This window comes from Ursus arctos, unplaced genomic scaffold (assembly GCF_023065955.2).
Source record: "Ursus arctos isolate Adak ecotype North America unplaced genomic scaffold, UrsArc2.0 scaffold_22, whole genome shotgun sequence".
In the NCBI taxonomy this organism is placed as follows: domain Eukaryota; kingdom Metazoa; phylum Chordata; class Mammalia; order Carnivora; family Ursidae; genus Ursus; species Ursus arctos.
The window spans coordinates 44,450,438-44,465,536 of NW_026622897.1; the positions used below are offsets into that span (position 1 = coordinate 44,450,438).

A 15,099-nucleotide genomic window follows, 5' to 3' on the forward strand; every position below is an offset into this window, starting at 1 on the left:
CACATTCACTAGCCATAATAGATTGGTAGAGGATACATGACAGAAAATAAAAGGATCTTTTTGTCTCTTCTTTAATTTTGATAGTCAACAGGGATGTATTTTCCTGTATTATAAACATGTAGGCCCCCAGAAAAAATTTGAAAGTAGCCCTAGGAACTATCTTGAGTGTGGGGAAGTGGAAGAGGCAACTGACAGAGATTGATGATAAAAACTTTTGCACACCAGCAACTAACCTTAGCTTGCGTTTCAGTGTTGCCCATTCTTCAACGTGTCCCTTGACCTTCCCAGGCTAGGCCGATTCCTCCTTTCCTTTAACACCCCTCAAAGGGGTTTGTGAGTTTCTCTCTCCAGCCTGTTCCCTCCATGGAACAAATCCCTGTTCTACAGGTCTATAATCTCTGGAACCAAACACTTTACCTAGTGAAGAGTAGACACTCAGTAAAATTTGTGCATTTGTTTAATTGAGTTTCCAAGTGGAGCATCTTTTCTTGAATCTGTTGAATCATTGAGTCATTCTGTCACTGCTTCTGTTTTGTTTCTAGTAATAACTTGAAAATCCATTTAGTCCTTCTGGCCAGTGGAGCATTAAATCCTTCCCTAGAACACTGTAACCTGAAAGGATTGATGGAATGGTGGTGGTAATTTTCACTGCTAATAGCAGGGGTTACAGGTAATGAATACTTAATGTGTGCCAGACACTGTGCTACATGCTTGTCCTATGAGATGGTTATTTTTATCTCTGTTTTACAGATAGGGATACTGAGACCTTAAGGAACTAAGCAATTTGCCCAACCTCATAGAGACAGTAATATGCAGAGCCAAGAATTAAAGTTCTTTCTATTTGACTTTGGTTTCCATGGCATTAAACATTATTCTCTATTGCCGTCTTACTGTGTCTGTCTTTGTACATGCCATAAAATCATTAGATGCTTATAAAAAATCTGGCTCATTAAATTGTTTTTTGAATACTTGAAAAAATTTTCAAAGTCATTTCAGATATAATCTTTTCCCTCTGGTACGTAAACAACTTTTGCCAGAGTGCTGGTCTCTGTGAGGTTAATGGCTATACTTTCTCTTTCACCCTCTAGATTTGTTAATGGAAATAGTGAATAATGGTGGTTAGGACCAGAACAAAACCTTCTTAAAGCAGTGTGCACATCATCTACCTTGTATTAAGTAATTTAAAAGTATTCCTGAAAATGAATGTAGAATTAGTGTATATATGTGTGTGTGTGTATATATGTATGTGCATATATATATATATATATATATATATATATATATATATATATATGAATAGATAGTCAAAAATTTGTTGATCAGAGTTACATTGAATGGCTACCCATTGCTGACATTGCTTTTAAGTTTCTTTAGTACTTCAAAGCTAAAATGCTTAAATAGCTCTGAGGATTCTTATACATAATTTTATAATTTGTTTTTCAGTTTATCTTTATTTAATCCAGGTATCATAACTTTAAGATTTAATAGCCTAAAGATAAAATGGTTCAATTTTAAAAAGAAAATGCTTGACTAAGATAAAACTCTCTAACACCAGATTATGAGGCCATTTGAAATTAAACGCTTTCTCCCCCTTTTTTCTCTAATAATTGTCTATAGCAATGGAACTCTTTATTTGATAAGTAAGGACATGAGTATTTATCCTGGCTTGTGTTTTGATTTGGGGGGAAAACACATTCCAAAATGCATATATCATATGTGTAAAATAGCTTAGGCTCCTCAATGTGCTGTTGTTCTCAACATGATACTTGTAACTAAGTGGTTAAACAATCCTCTTTGTGCTTACAGGTGCCAGGCTAATGCATAATGTTTTGCCACGAGAAGTCTCAGGGTACCTATGTTTCTGCACAATTTACAATTTCCTGCCAAAAGGACTTAAAGTGCCACAGAGCACAGATTCTACAGAGAATGCACACCCAGACACAGAACATTTTAGCATCACTCAGTTGTTGCTTACGTTCTGCTGAAGGCAATGAAAGAAACAAGACCTCCAGAAGAAATTTGATAAGAACTCAGTAACTTAAATGAACGGCATTTAGAGTAAAACTGTAATTTAAATAAGCTCTCTGAAGTAAGAGTGAACATCCTGGCACTGATGGTTTGGGTCGAGAATTTGGGCTGCCAGAATTTTCCTCCACCCACGCCCAATAGGTTAAGGGTGGGTGCATCATCATCAGTAATTAGTGAGGAGCAATAGAAGAATGGGGGCTCAGATGTGAATAGTAAGAGCTCTTTAAAAGTTCTGTATATATTTCTCCTTTAGGAGAGTGGATTTCATCCTCCATAAAATCTTTTTCATCTTAAGAAGGACTTGAGTTAAATCAACCTGGCAAGACCCTGGTGCCCAGAAAGGGCAAATCCCGGCACACGGAATGCATCTCTCCCCCCATATTACTGTTTATGAGGGAATAGAGATAACTATAATTTACTCAAAACCTTTTAAAAAATAAGACTGAAGATTTCAAAGATCAATCTCAAATCATTCACAGTCACTGAAAAGGGGAATGAACAGGCATTTCTCTGTCTGGGGCTGCGGAGCCCTCAGGTACTGTCTCAACACTCCTCATTCCTCTCCCCACTTACCACAAGTGACCATGGCAGTGTCTTTTCTTAACCTTCCTATTCTCCTAGTGTAAGTTCTTGGGTCTTGTCACTTTCTGACTTGGAGGGAGAAAAACACCCCAAACTCCCTGCTGCTGGAAAGGAACAGACATGCCCCGCAGGCGTTCTTGTTTTCCTTGCTGCCTTTCTTTTGGTGTCAGCTGCAAGCCCCTTCCCCACGAGAACCTGCTTGCCTCAGTGCTTGGAGTTGACACACTCAAGAAGCATGCTGTACGTTTCCTTTGAAAAGTTTGGTACTGACACGTCCTTCATGTTTTGTGTTCTTTGGGGGTCTCCTTAAGAGAATTATACTGTTTGAGGACATTAAGATTTAAGTAGTAAATGTTTCCCTTCATTTCAAGGGTTGCTGCCATTCCTTTGGTGTCCATGAGAAATTCTGTAAAGCAACCAATGTCCTATAAAGGCAACTCAAATCTGAAAACAAGAGTGACAAATCAATTAATATATAAATTTAAAATATGTATTTTGACATAGACATTTAAAAAGAATAGAAGATGGAGTATGTTCCCCATTTTGGAAACTTTGAGTGATCCTAGATGGCATTTTGGGCCATCCCTGTCCAGGATAGCATTACAAGCTCTCAGAGGTATAGGTCTTCAGTCTTTGTGCCACCTACAACTGCTTACTTATTACTTCTTACCACCTGCCTTCCTGATTTCTCCACCAGGCATCATTATCACCATATCACAGTTGGCCTTGCACAGTGGTTCATACCTGGTGGAAGTACCATCCCCCTAGGCACCTGTTAAAAATGTTTGGTCACATTTTTGTTTGTCGTGATGACTGGAGAAAGCTATTGGCATTTAGTGGGAGGAGGCCTGGGGTGCTAAGTACCCAGCAAGGTAAGAGACAATAGCACAATTTGCCCAAAATATCAGCAGCACCCCCATTAAGAAACAGTGGGCCTCTGGAATTAGCACCCCAGTTTTGAGAAGACTAAGCTGGTTCTTGACATTGAGACACATTATTGATCCTAGATTCTTACAGTATGCTTCAGGCCTTCATCAGTGATTAGGCTGTGATCTCCATCATTTGGCTTCAGCTTGAGAAGGGAGGAATATTTGACAAAGAGAAATTCCAGAAATGTGCTTGTCTTTGTTTATGCTCTTCCCTTCTGTTGGGAAGCTGACAATGAGAACTCAGCTTTAGGCAGGTCTGTAGATACTTGTTTGCCCAGATGCCTCCAGCTACAAAAGTGAAAACTCACACTAGGCAAGGAAAAGGAAAATGAATGTTATAATCCTTTCTTTTTATTGCTGTTAAAATGCCTCCAAAGAGAAAGAAAAGTAAAAACATCAGTGCTGACTGATGTTATAGGTATGAGTGTTGACTAAGGTGCTTATAAAGAATGCAGTGTTTAGAAGTGCATAAAGAAAAGATTCGTGACTGATAAGATGGCTATTTTATCTTTTCATACCCAATCAAATCACTCAGAGGAGATGAAGAGGCATGGTAATAAAATACCCAAGTGACAGTTCCAAGGATAGCAGGAAAGAATGTAGAAAAGTAAAATTTGATCAGTTTCAAGGTTCTGGTCCAAGACGATGATGTAGAAAGTCCCTGATCTCCCCTCCTCCCACAGACACACCAAATCTATGGGTATATATGGAACAATTTGCTCTGGGGAAAAAACAAAACAAAACCTAAACTAAAAAAACTGGCGAAGCAGCCCCTTCACATCAGGCACAGGACAGGGAAACCATATCGAAGTGGATAGGAAAGGCTGAGAAACAGTCTCACTATAAACCCCACCCCTTGGTGTGGTAACCCACAATCAGGAGGGAACTCAAAAGCTGGAGCTTCTTGTTGAGGAGCAAAAAGGGTTTGTGTTCCACACTGGGCACCCTAACTTTTAAGATCAGCACCTGAGAGATGAGTCCCTAAAACATCTGGTTGTGAAGAAGAAAAGTAAAGTTCAGAAACCATGGGGGATGGGAGAGGTAAAGAAGAGAGAAGAAATTGACAGAAGTAGCAACCAAATGTACATTGGTCAGTTACTCGAGTTTATTGTCCTGTTCTGATCTACTTTGGGAAACTCTGGTTATCATTCATCTCATTTTAGATTAAAAAAGAAAGAGCAAACAAAAAAGCATATTCAATTTTTATCCATTCTGTAAAACAAAAAGTTTTTGATATCTACTTACAAAGTTCCCCAGATCAATATTTTTAAAAAATTAATTAAAATGTTATGATATAAGCAAATATGATGTAAAAATGTTGCAAACCTAGCATATACCCTATTATTTAGATTTTTACTGAAACAATGTCTACAAACAAGAACTTCCAGAAACAGACATGCCAAATATCTGAAATCATGAAATGATTTGACATAGTGCAATTTTTCTTTTCTGTATTTTGCTATTTCCTTTTAACCTCTTCAATTGGATTTTTAAAAAATGAAGTGCTAAAGGTCTTGGGAGTGAATAACAAGTTATTCTGAGTTTTTAAAGTTACATCTTGGATGTTTTTAAAACCAAGCCTTGTAACCTATTGTCAGGATAAGATAATAGGAGGCTTTGCAAATGTCAAGGCAAAGGTCACATCTGGCACATTCTTCTCCAGGTCTGATCAGCAGGCACTTTCTAATTTTTGTTGTCCCCAACTTACTTATGCCCTAACACTACTCTGATCGTTTGAAGATATGATGACAAATTATATACTTCAGTTGGTTGCAATATGCTGCAGTTTTATTTTTTGATGTGTTCTCACATTCCTCATACTGTTATTTATAATTACATCTGGCCCACCAAATGTAAGCTCCATTAATGTTTTATCTCCTTATCTCTAGTGTCTAGAACTGTGCCATGCCTAATAGGTGCTCAATAAATGTTTATTGAATAAGTGAAGAAATTAATGGTTCATTTTCTTAATCATTTTGTGCTGCAAGTCTAGAGATCATAAATCATTGGAAGAGTTTGGGCCAAACTAAATTATGTGTACTTTCGTCAGAGTCAACTAATGCTGATACATCAAGCATTCTGAACACTCTTGAATACTGTGGAAAAAGGCTGAATTTTCTTATCTGCGCCTACGAGCTTAGTTTTTCACACGGCTGCTTTGGAATAAAGGAATATTGCAGTTAGAGTACTTACTACATGGCAAATAGGTTCTATATTATACCATTTATTTAATTACTCATTATTTACATGATACACATCTGCAAGGCAATACACTTATACTTTAATAATTTCATTTTTATGCAAACTGGAAAGGTGGAAATATACCTTTCAAAAAATTCAGGATAAACCAACCATGTCTTAGGCTGTTTGTGCCCTAAACTCACTCATGTGCCATTTAATTTGTTGGGCAGATGGCAGACTGACATAGGAGGAGGGGTTCTGAAATAAGTCACTAGGATAGCTGGGCACTTTACTATCTTCATGTTTTAATAGGGAATCCCAGTTGGAAGTGACTGATGCTTTGAGCGAGCTCTCAGTTCCACTGAAGTCTGTCTTTGTCTTATAGGCTGGGGTAAACCAATTCTGCCTTCTGCTGACTTTTTCCTACTTATTTCCTTAGGCTTGGGGTTCTCCTTTGTGCAGCTTTATGGTGATTTCTTTCTCTAGTAAGTATTTGCCGTCTCTCTGGTGAGCTGTTTCCTCTCCATTCATTCTCATCTACTATGACTACTGTATTATCTTTGTCCCAAGTGATTCATGGTATGATTGTTCTTTAAAAAAAAAAAATCACTTCATAGTACTCTTCTTTTCGGGTTGCTTGTTAAAAGCCCTTAAAGTTGGTTATTTTCCTAGGCTTTCACTGATTTGGAATTTTTCTAGAAACATCTGTTAGTATAAATTATGCTGGACTTCTTTTTTTTTTTTTTTTTAGGTCCATTTGAGTACCAGAATTCACTGCTATAAGAAAAAAGTTGGGATTAGGAGGATCTTGATATCATTCATACTTGGATTGAAATGTATTTTGAACCTATTTTGTATTTTGAGCCAAAATGTATTCTGAAATTAGATTAACACTTTGTAATAAATGGGCAGTGGTGGCCCCATATTTGTGGTGGAGAGCATATAAAATGCTTTGATGTGTGGCTGTGGTGTAATAGGGATTGTCAATAATTAGTGTGTCATCCTTGTACAGGGGCCATGCTAATCTTCCCTGTATCATTCCAATTTTAGTACATGTGCTGCTGAAGCAAGCATGGTATTGTCAATGAATAATGATACTGACAGTTGAACCTCCCAGCCCTATACCCTAATACTTTTGCTTCACACGAACAGACCTAGATCCTGCCTTCCATAATTCCAAAACCACGTTGTCCTTACCTAATCAGATTGACATGTACCTCTCTCCTCATCCTGCTTCTTGACACCGTAATCATTAGAACACACCACACCACACATGCATGAGATCACTTCTCTAAGAGCTCTCACTAACCACTCTATCCTAAATGCATGAACTTAATTATCCTTCTAACCTATTGTCTTGTGATATATAACTGTCATGAGCCATCAATAAGTTATGAATTTCTGGAAATCAAGAGTTAGCGTGTACTTCTTAATAGTCCAAAGTGTCAAATATTTCCTTGTTTTTTTTGTTTTTGTTTGTTTGTTTTTGTTGTGTTTTTTTGTTTTGGCATTCAGTAAATATCTGGTGATTTTTAAGCATCCAGTTGAACCAAAAATTTCATACTGCCTTGAGGCAGTAGGTGTTTTGTGGTGTCATTCAAGGAGCAATCTATTTTTGCTAATGACATACAATTATATTTACTGGTTGACTAACAGTCATTGTGGTGACTATGAGAGACCCAGAGAAACTAGAGAAAGGAGATAAACAGTCCAGAGGAGCACAACCATTTCACAAGTGTAGTATTGTGGAGGATTTACTCTCGTTTGTGAGAAGCTTCATATTCATGCTGACCAGAGAAGAGCTAGCAATTCATAGTTTATAAACACAATCCAACCTTAAAACTATACCCTGAGACTTCTCCGGTCTCTGGAAAAACTGGAGTTCTAGTCCGTGCTGTGTTACTGAGGGACAGATAAGCAGGCTTTGGTACGGTGAACCCATCCTTCAACAAGTAGGAAGTCAGTAGAGAAAACAGGCTCATCATGGTCTTCATCTAATTCACTATAGAAAATACTGACCAGAGTTGATTTGTTTGATTTTTCCCTTTAGAAATGATTTTCCATTTCCATGATGACTGAATAGATTTTATTTATTAGCCAACATAATGAGCTGGCAGCTTGTTATAAAGAGCTACTTATATTAGATGTTTATTCTTGGGAAACTTGCTTCTCTAATTATCAGAAACTTTGTTTAAAATGTGGAGTTTTAGAAAATGTCAAGAAGAAAGAAAGGGTGAATTGCAAGTGAAAAAGAGAGGGGATTATGACTTTTCTTCTACTTTTATTGAAGTCTATTTTGTTCTTCTTTTAGAGCTTATTTGGGAACAGAAATGCAAGAAGGCAGATACTATACTCCTGACTGATGATAGGTAAAAATGGCAAAAAAAAAAAAAAAAAAAAAAAAAAAGAGACAAAAAAGAATTTGAGGGTTGAAGGTAGCATGGGACTGCTTGGAAAGAGAAAGGAAGACCATGATGTTCATGAAGTATTATCAATGGTGCTGCCCCAACCCCCTTGCCTAGGAGCTGAAGTATTCATACGGGGTTCAAAGCCTTAGAGACCTTAGTGTTCAGTTTGGTCATCTACTATATTTTCCTTGCTATTGAAGTCCTCTGCACTCTTACTCTATGTTCTCTCCCAAAGTGATCTTACTCACTTCCATGACATCAGTTACTGTTTATTTACTGATTACCCTAAATTTACATTTTCGACCAAAACCTCTCTTCTAAACTGACCTATCCAATTATCTTCTCAGCACCTTCACCTTGATGCATCAAACCAAAATATCTAAAACTTGTTTTATGATTTTTTTGCTTAAGAAATCTACTTCTCTAGTGTTCTCCATGTCAGGGATTTCCCCCGTACCTCTCCATCCCGGGGATTGTCCGTCCCACCCCATCCTTAGGCATGTCAAGCCACGTACCCTGATTTATCTTCTTCTCTCATTACCTTGTACATATCAGTTAAATTTAGCTCCTAAATATTTTTGAATGTGTCCTTTTCTCTCCATCTCTGCTATCAGTCTAATGCAAGCCATCATCATCCTCATATCTCACATGAACTGCTAAATGATCTCATCACATCATTTTTGTCCCATGCCAATCCATATTGCAAATAGAAGCCACAGTGAGATTTATGAGACAAATCTGATTACAATTTGCTCCTGTTTAAAATTTGTTGATAGCATTTCATTTTTTAAAGATATACCGCATAGGGGCACCTGGGTGCCTCAGTTAAGCGTCTGCCTTCGGCTCAGTTTATGATCCCAGAGTCCTGGAATTGCGCTCCATACCAGGTTCCCTGCTAAGCGGGGAAACTGCTTCTCCCTCTCCTTCCCACTTGTGCTCTCCATCACTATCTCTCTCTCTCAGATGAATAAATAAAATCTTAAAAAGATAAACTGCATAATCTTTTTAACGATAGCCCACAAAATTCTGGGTGATCACCTCCTACCAGCCTTCTCTCATTCCAGTCTTTCTTTCCCTCCTTGTACTACAGCTTTACTGTTCTTTCTTTCAGTCCCCTAAGTATATCAAGTTCCTTCCCATATTGGAATTTGTACATGCTTCTTCCTTTATTTGCAATTGTCTAAGCATTTTCTATTCTGTTGTAACCTTAATTCACATATCTTCAAACAAGACTTCCTTGATGCTGTGGACTGAATTGTGTCCCCCCTGAAATCCCTATGTTGAAGCCCTAACCTCTAGTGTGATGGTATTTGGAGATTGGGCCTTTGGGAGGTAATTACATTTAGATGAGGTTATAAGAATAGGACCCTCATGATGGGATTAAGGCCTTCATAAGAGAGATAGCAGAGAGGGTTCTCTTTCTCTGCCCACCCCCTTCTCTGTACCTCTGTATCTCTCTGTTTCTCTCTCTGCCCTGTGAAGACATAGCAAGGAGGCAGCTGTCTGCAGGTCAGGCAGTGAGCCTTTACCCAGAAACCAGTCCTGCTGACACCATGATCTTGAACTGCAGCCTCCAGAACTGTGAGAAAATAAATTCCTATTATCTAAGCCACCTACTCTCTAGTATTTTGGTTCGGCAGCCTGAGTTAATACACTTGAGTAGCCACAAAATAATCAGGGCTCCCTTTTATCCTTTCTCAGAGGGTTTTTTTTTTCCCCAGAGAGGGGGGCAGAGAGCACACTAGCAGGCGGAGCGGCAGGCAGAGGGAGAAGCAGGCTCCCCGCTGAGCAGGGAGCCCAATGCGGGACTTGATTCCAGGACCCTGGGATCATGACCTGAGCTGAAGGCAGATGCTTAACTGACTGAGCCACCCAGGCATCCCCCATTCTCGGAGTCTTTGTGCTTTTATTTTTGTCTTCTCTATTAAACTTTAAGCTTGGTGAGGTTTTTCTTGAACACTATTCTATTTCCAGCCCCCAACATAGTGTTTGACATATAAAAAATGGTATGTTAAAATTTGTGTGACATAAAATTACTGTGCTTCCTTACAAAAAAAAATATGACTTACTGTCTTGGTCTATATTCTTCTTAATAAAAGCTCATCACAAAAAGGTATCCCCTCCTAGAGTTCTTTGATATCATTGACAGCCTCATCTGCTTGTTGCCACAACAATCTTCTTAGGAAATAGACAAAGAAAGCTGGCAGTGGAGGTTGGGTTATTGAAACCAAGAATCTTCATCAGGGCTCTTGTTCCTAGGAAAAGTGGCAAAAGATGCCAGGGTTTAGTTTTCTCTAGGGTTTTACCTCCATATTTTTACTTCTGCTTTGACACTTTCTTTGACCTATATATCTAAGGTTATTAAAGTGAAGGGTGGTATCTTTGGCATTAACTATCGTGATAAGAATATCCAGCCCCATGTTTTGTGAACTATCATACCATTGGCCATCCCTCAGTTGTCAGCTGATCTGATAAGTTTATTCAGATGAAGACCGGTTAGCTAATCCTTAGCATTCTTCAAATTAAATTTATTCTTTTTAGAAAGATGGTTAAGGAGCCCAAAGCCCAGGTGCTGTTCAGTGGACCTCAACATACTTTTTGAAAATTCTATGGAAAAGAACAGGGAGGCTATAGCTTTATGGAAGATGACAAAATTTCTGAACAAGAGTGAGTAATTCTCCCTCCACTCTCTTTAGGAAATCTTTGACCTCTCACCGTAAAATGGTACAAGTAACAGAGGATTTTATGGCTTTCCATGCTTACAGCTCAACTTTAGTTGTCTTGTCAAGGCTTTGGTGTATGTATTAGTTTACTAATGCTGCTGTAATGAATTACCCCAAACTAGATGGTTTAAACCAACACAAACCTATTATCTTAAATTTCCTGATACTGGAAATCAGAAACAAGACTTACAGATATAGGTGATGGTGTCAGCAGTGCTACATTCCTTTTGGAGGCTCCAGGAAAGAATCTGTGTCCAGCTTCAGGAGGCAACGTGCATTCCTGGGCTTATGGCCCCTGCCTCCACCTTTGAAATATACCATTCTGCCTTCCCCTTCCATCATCCCCTTCCCCTTTCTGACCTGGCCCTGCTGTCTTTTATGATTACATTGGGCTTACCTGGATAATCCAAGATAATGGTAATTTTTCTACCTCAAGCTCCTTAAACTCAATCACATCTTCATAGTCCCCTCTACCATATATTGTAACCTATTCAAAAGTTTGGGGATCAGTACATGGACATCTTTGAAGGGAGTAGAAGGAAGCATTATTCTGCTTACCACAGTGAAATAGATCTAACAACTTCATATTTCTAAAAATGTCAGTTAGACAGGATTTAATTCAAGGAACAAAAGTTATGTCATGTCTTTTTTTCTAGATGCTTTACTTAAGGTCTCGATTTTCCTACATAAAATGCCATCTATATATCATAGCTGCTTATTATCAGTCTCTTCAATTAGGCACCTATTTTTGCTCAAATGTGATGGGTAATCATTTGTTAGTTTAAGTTAGATCACTATGGAAATTGCCTATGACACTGTAAAGAGAGTTAAGAGTTTTAAAAAATGTGAGACTGTGCATTCCATACTTACGTATTATAGCTAACTAAAAAGCAATGTAAATTAGGAAGAAATAAATACAATCCAATTCGGTCTTCCAGGTACAACCTGAGTGTTATCTTTGCTACAGAATCATTGCTGACCTCCCTAGGTAGAACTAGGTACTGCTTCCACCTTGCAGTGATAGCAGGATGTGCGTGACTCTGTTGTAGCATTGACCACATTGATGTATTGATCTGTTTACATGACTGTCTCCCAAGTTCCTAAGGGCAAGGACTCTGTTCTGTTTTTCCCAGTACTACTGCTGCCTACAACAGTGTTTGACACATAGCTGGTGTTCTACTGATGCTTTCTGAGGGAATGAATTCTTTTGCAAACCTGTTCAACATCTCTTTGTGATTCATTAGCTATCTAATTTGTAACATTGGCTGAGGAGTATAGTGATGAGGCTGGCTGAAAGAGCATGGACGATCAATAGAAATCTACTCCTGTCCCTAGGAAAGAAAATCTGAGCTCATGTCTCTACTAATGATGGATCAGTAGCAGCATTTCCCAGCACAAAGCATATTGCAGTACATGATCAGGTCAGATCATGTCTTGATTGCGTATTGATAGAGAAGTATGCCCTCAGAGGAATATGATGCGATATAAGCCTTTGAGTGCAAACTTAAAATACTACACTGAGTAAAAATTAGATCCAAACAAACAATTGGAAATATGTAGTTCTATAGCTAGGTTTAGAGCATACGAATTTAACAAAGTTCTCTGTCCCACAAGGAATGTTTAAGCTCAGTCATAATCCATTTCAGTTTACTTTTTTAAGATTAAAAAATCACTTTTCATTTATTTTTTAAGTTTCAGACGTATAATTGATATATAAAGATTGCATGTATTTAATGTGTACGTTTTGAGGAGTTTGGACTTATGCATATACTATTCCTACAATCAGGATATTAAATGTATCCATCACCTCCAAAAATGTGCTTGTGTTCTTTTATTTATCTGTGTTTTAATGGTAAGAACACTTAACATGAAATCTATCTTTTTAACATATTTAAAATGTATAATACCATATTCTTAACTAGAGGCACTGTTATACAGCAAGGCTCTAGAACTTATTTGTCTTGCATAACTGAAACTTTATACCCATTGAGCAGCAACTTTCCATTTTCCCCTACCCCAAGCCCCTGGGAACCACTGTTCTGCTTCTGTGAATTTGACTACCTCAGATACCTAATATAAGTGTTACTAGTCTTTTGTTACTGCCTTATTTCACTTAGCTTAATACCTTGCAGGTTCATCCATGTTGGGGTATATGACAGGATTTCTTTTTTTAAGACTAAATAATATTTTATTGTATGTACATACCACATTTTTTTATTCACTCTTTTATTGATGGACATTTGGGTTGTTTGCATATCTTGGCTATTGTGAATAATGCTTCATTGAACATGGGGACACAGATACCTCTTTGAGATCCTGATTTCATTTCTACTTACTAGCTGCCTTCACTGCTTGGTTATTTAGCAGTCATCTCACAGTTTCTTTAAGCTCTACTTTCTAGAGGTGTTGGCACCAAAAAGCCAGTGTTATAGGTGGTGGTCCCTGAAGTTCCAGAATCTGGTTTATAAGGTGTTAAGGGTCTTTGGCCACTGTATTTTTTTTAAGATTTTATTTATTTATTGACAGAGAGAGACAGCCAGCGAGAGAGGGAACACAAGCAGGGGGAGTGGGAGAGGAAGAAGCAGGCTTCCAGAGGAGGAGCCTGATGCGGGGCTTGATCCCAGACTGCTGGGATCATGCCCTGAGCCGAAGGCAGATGCTTAACAACTGAGCCACCCAGGCGCCCCATCCACTACCCTGGCAGATGCTTTCTGGAAGTTCTGAGAATACCATAGTCAGTGATTTCCAATACTGACTCAGTATCAGAATTGTGGTGCTGGTGGTGCTTTAGAAAATAAAAAATCTAAGAACCTACCTGAGATTCTCATACAGGAAGCCTAGAGAAGGGTTTGATTAACTTTCAGAAATCTTGTGGGGAATTTTGATATGCAGCCAGTGTTGGAAACATATGGCTGAGTTTAAGCATGGGTGACTGTGTCCCTCAACTGAGCAACTGAGAGGAGAGAACAGTATGAAGAGACAGGTTTGACATACAGGGTACTCAAGCTATCATCCACTCGTCGACTGAATCCATGGTGCATCCAATGCCAGTGTATTTTTCAAGATGATGATTATATGAAATAATGAATATAATGAAACTGGAATAGTTCTTCCACATAATAGATTCTAAATAAATATTAGTTTACTTCCTTTGTTGTTGTTGTTGTTAACTCACATTTGGAAAGTGTAATAGGCTGTTCTATGAGGGACATGTTTTTTCCTGAAGAACAAGAAGTGATATTAATAATCTGAGCTTATTACATCTGTATTTTGTCACATTACAGGTAGGAGAGGTCAAAAGAGTTACTGTTATAAAGTGAGAATATGTGTGTGTGTGTGTGTGTGTGTGTGTGTGTGTGTGTGTGTGGATATATATATAAATGTGTATGTTACATACACATGGCAATGACTATGTGTAAATAGACACAGAGATACGCATATACCATCCATTTACCTATTTGGCATTTCACTTCTTTATTGTCAACAGCCATTGGGAGTTTCTTGGGGAGTGATTCAGAAGTGATCAAATGGGAATGATACGCAAATTTTTCTCTTAAGGGAAAAAAAAGCCATTCTTATGTCATTTTCTTATAACCTACTAAGCTAGGGGGAAATCAGCCATAACAGGAATATTTGGAAAGCCAGTTGGAATATATTAGTTTTTTTCTTTCTCTGGATCAGTTTTTAAAGCTTGTAAAAGAGCAAGATCTTGTTAGAAAGAAAATAAGAGGAAGAGATTTTTCCATTTTTGTCTCTGGTCTCTTTAACTGTTCTCACCCTACTTCACAGGCTCCTCTTTTCCCACATACCCCTAAAACATTGCTGTTCCCTGGTCTTGGTTTACCCCATCCATTCTCCTTGGGTGATGTAATGCATTCAAATTATGCTTAAAATGATGCTAATGACTCACAAATTATATATCCACCTTGAGCTCATCTGTGTATCCCACGCTTTGCATGTATAAAATTGACCTGCATATATGTCCACCAAAGCCTGCTCTATCTTATATTTCCCAGCTCTGTAGTTTGCACTTTTATGTCTTCAATTACCCAAGTAATAAACAGGAAACCTTTCTACCCATCTCCTGTTCCTCATCTCTCACACCCAAATCCCATGTATTCTACTTGCTTAATTAAGGAAGTTGACGTCTGTTCTCTTCTCTTCTTTCCTTTCCCTATTGTCTTAGTTTACATTCACAGTATCTCACATGGATACCACAATAGTATCTTTTGACCTCCAGACTCACAA

General features: G+C 38.2%; 1 protein-coding gene and 1 pseudogene across 1 annotated transcript in view; one reads left to right on the top strand and one right to left on the bottom strand.

Annotated features, from left to right (window-relative positions):
* DLG2 (discs large MAGUK scaffold protein 2) overlaps positions 1-15,099 on the top strand; it is a 1,327,559-nt gene that overhangs the window by 42,106 nt on the left and 1,270,354 nt on the right. The window lies entirely within an intron of this gene.
* Positions 6,690-6,790, bottom strand: LOC113269556 (U6 spliceosomal RNA; annotated as a pseudogene).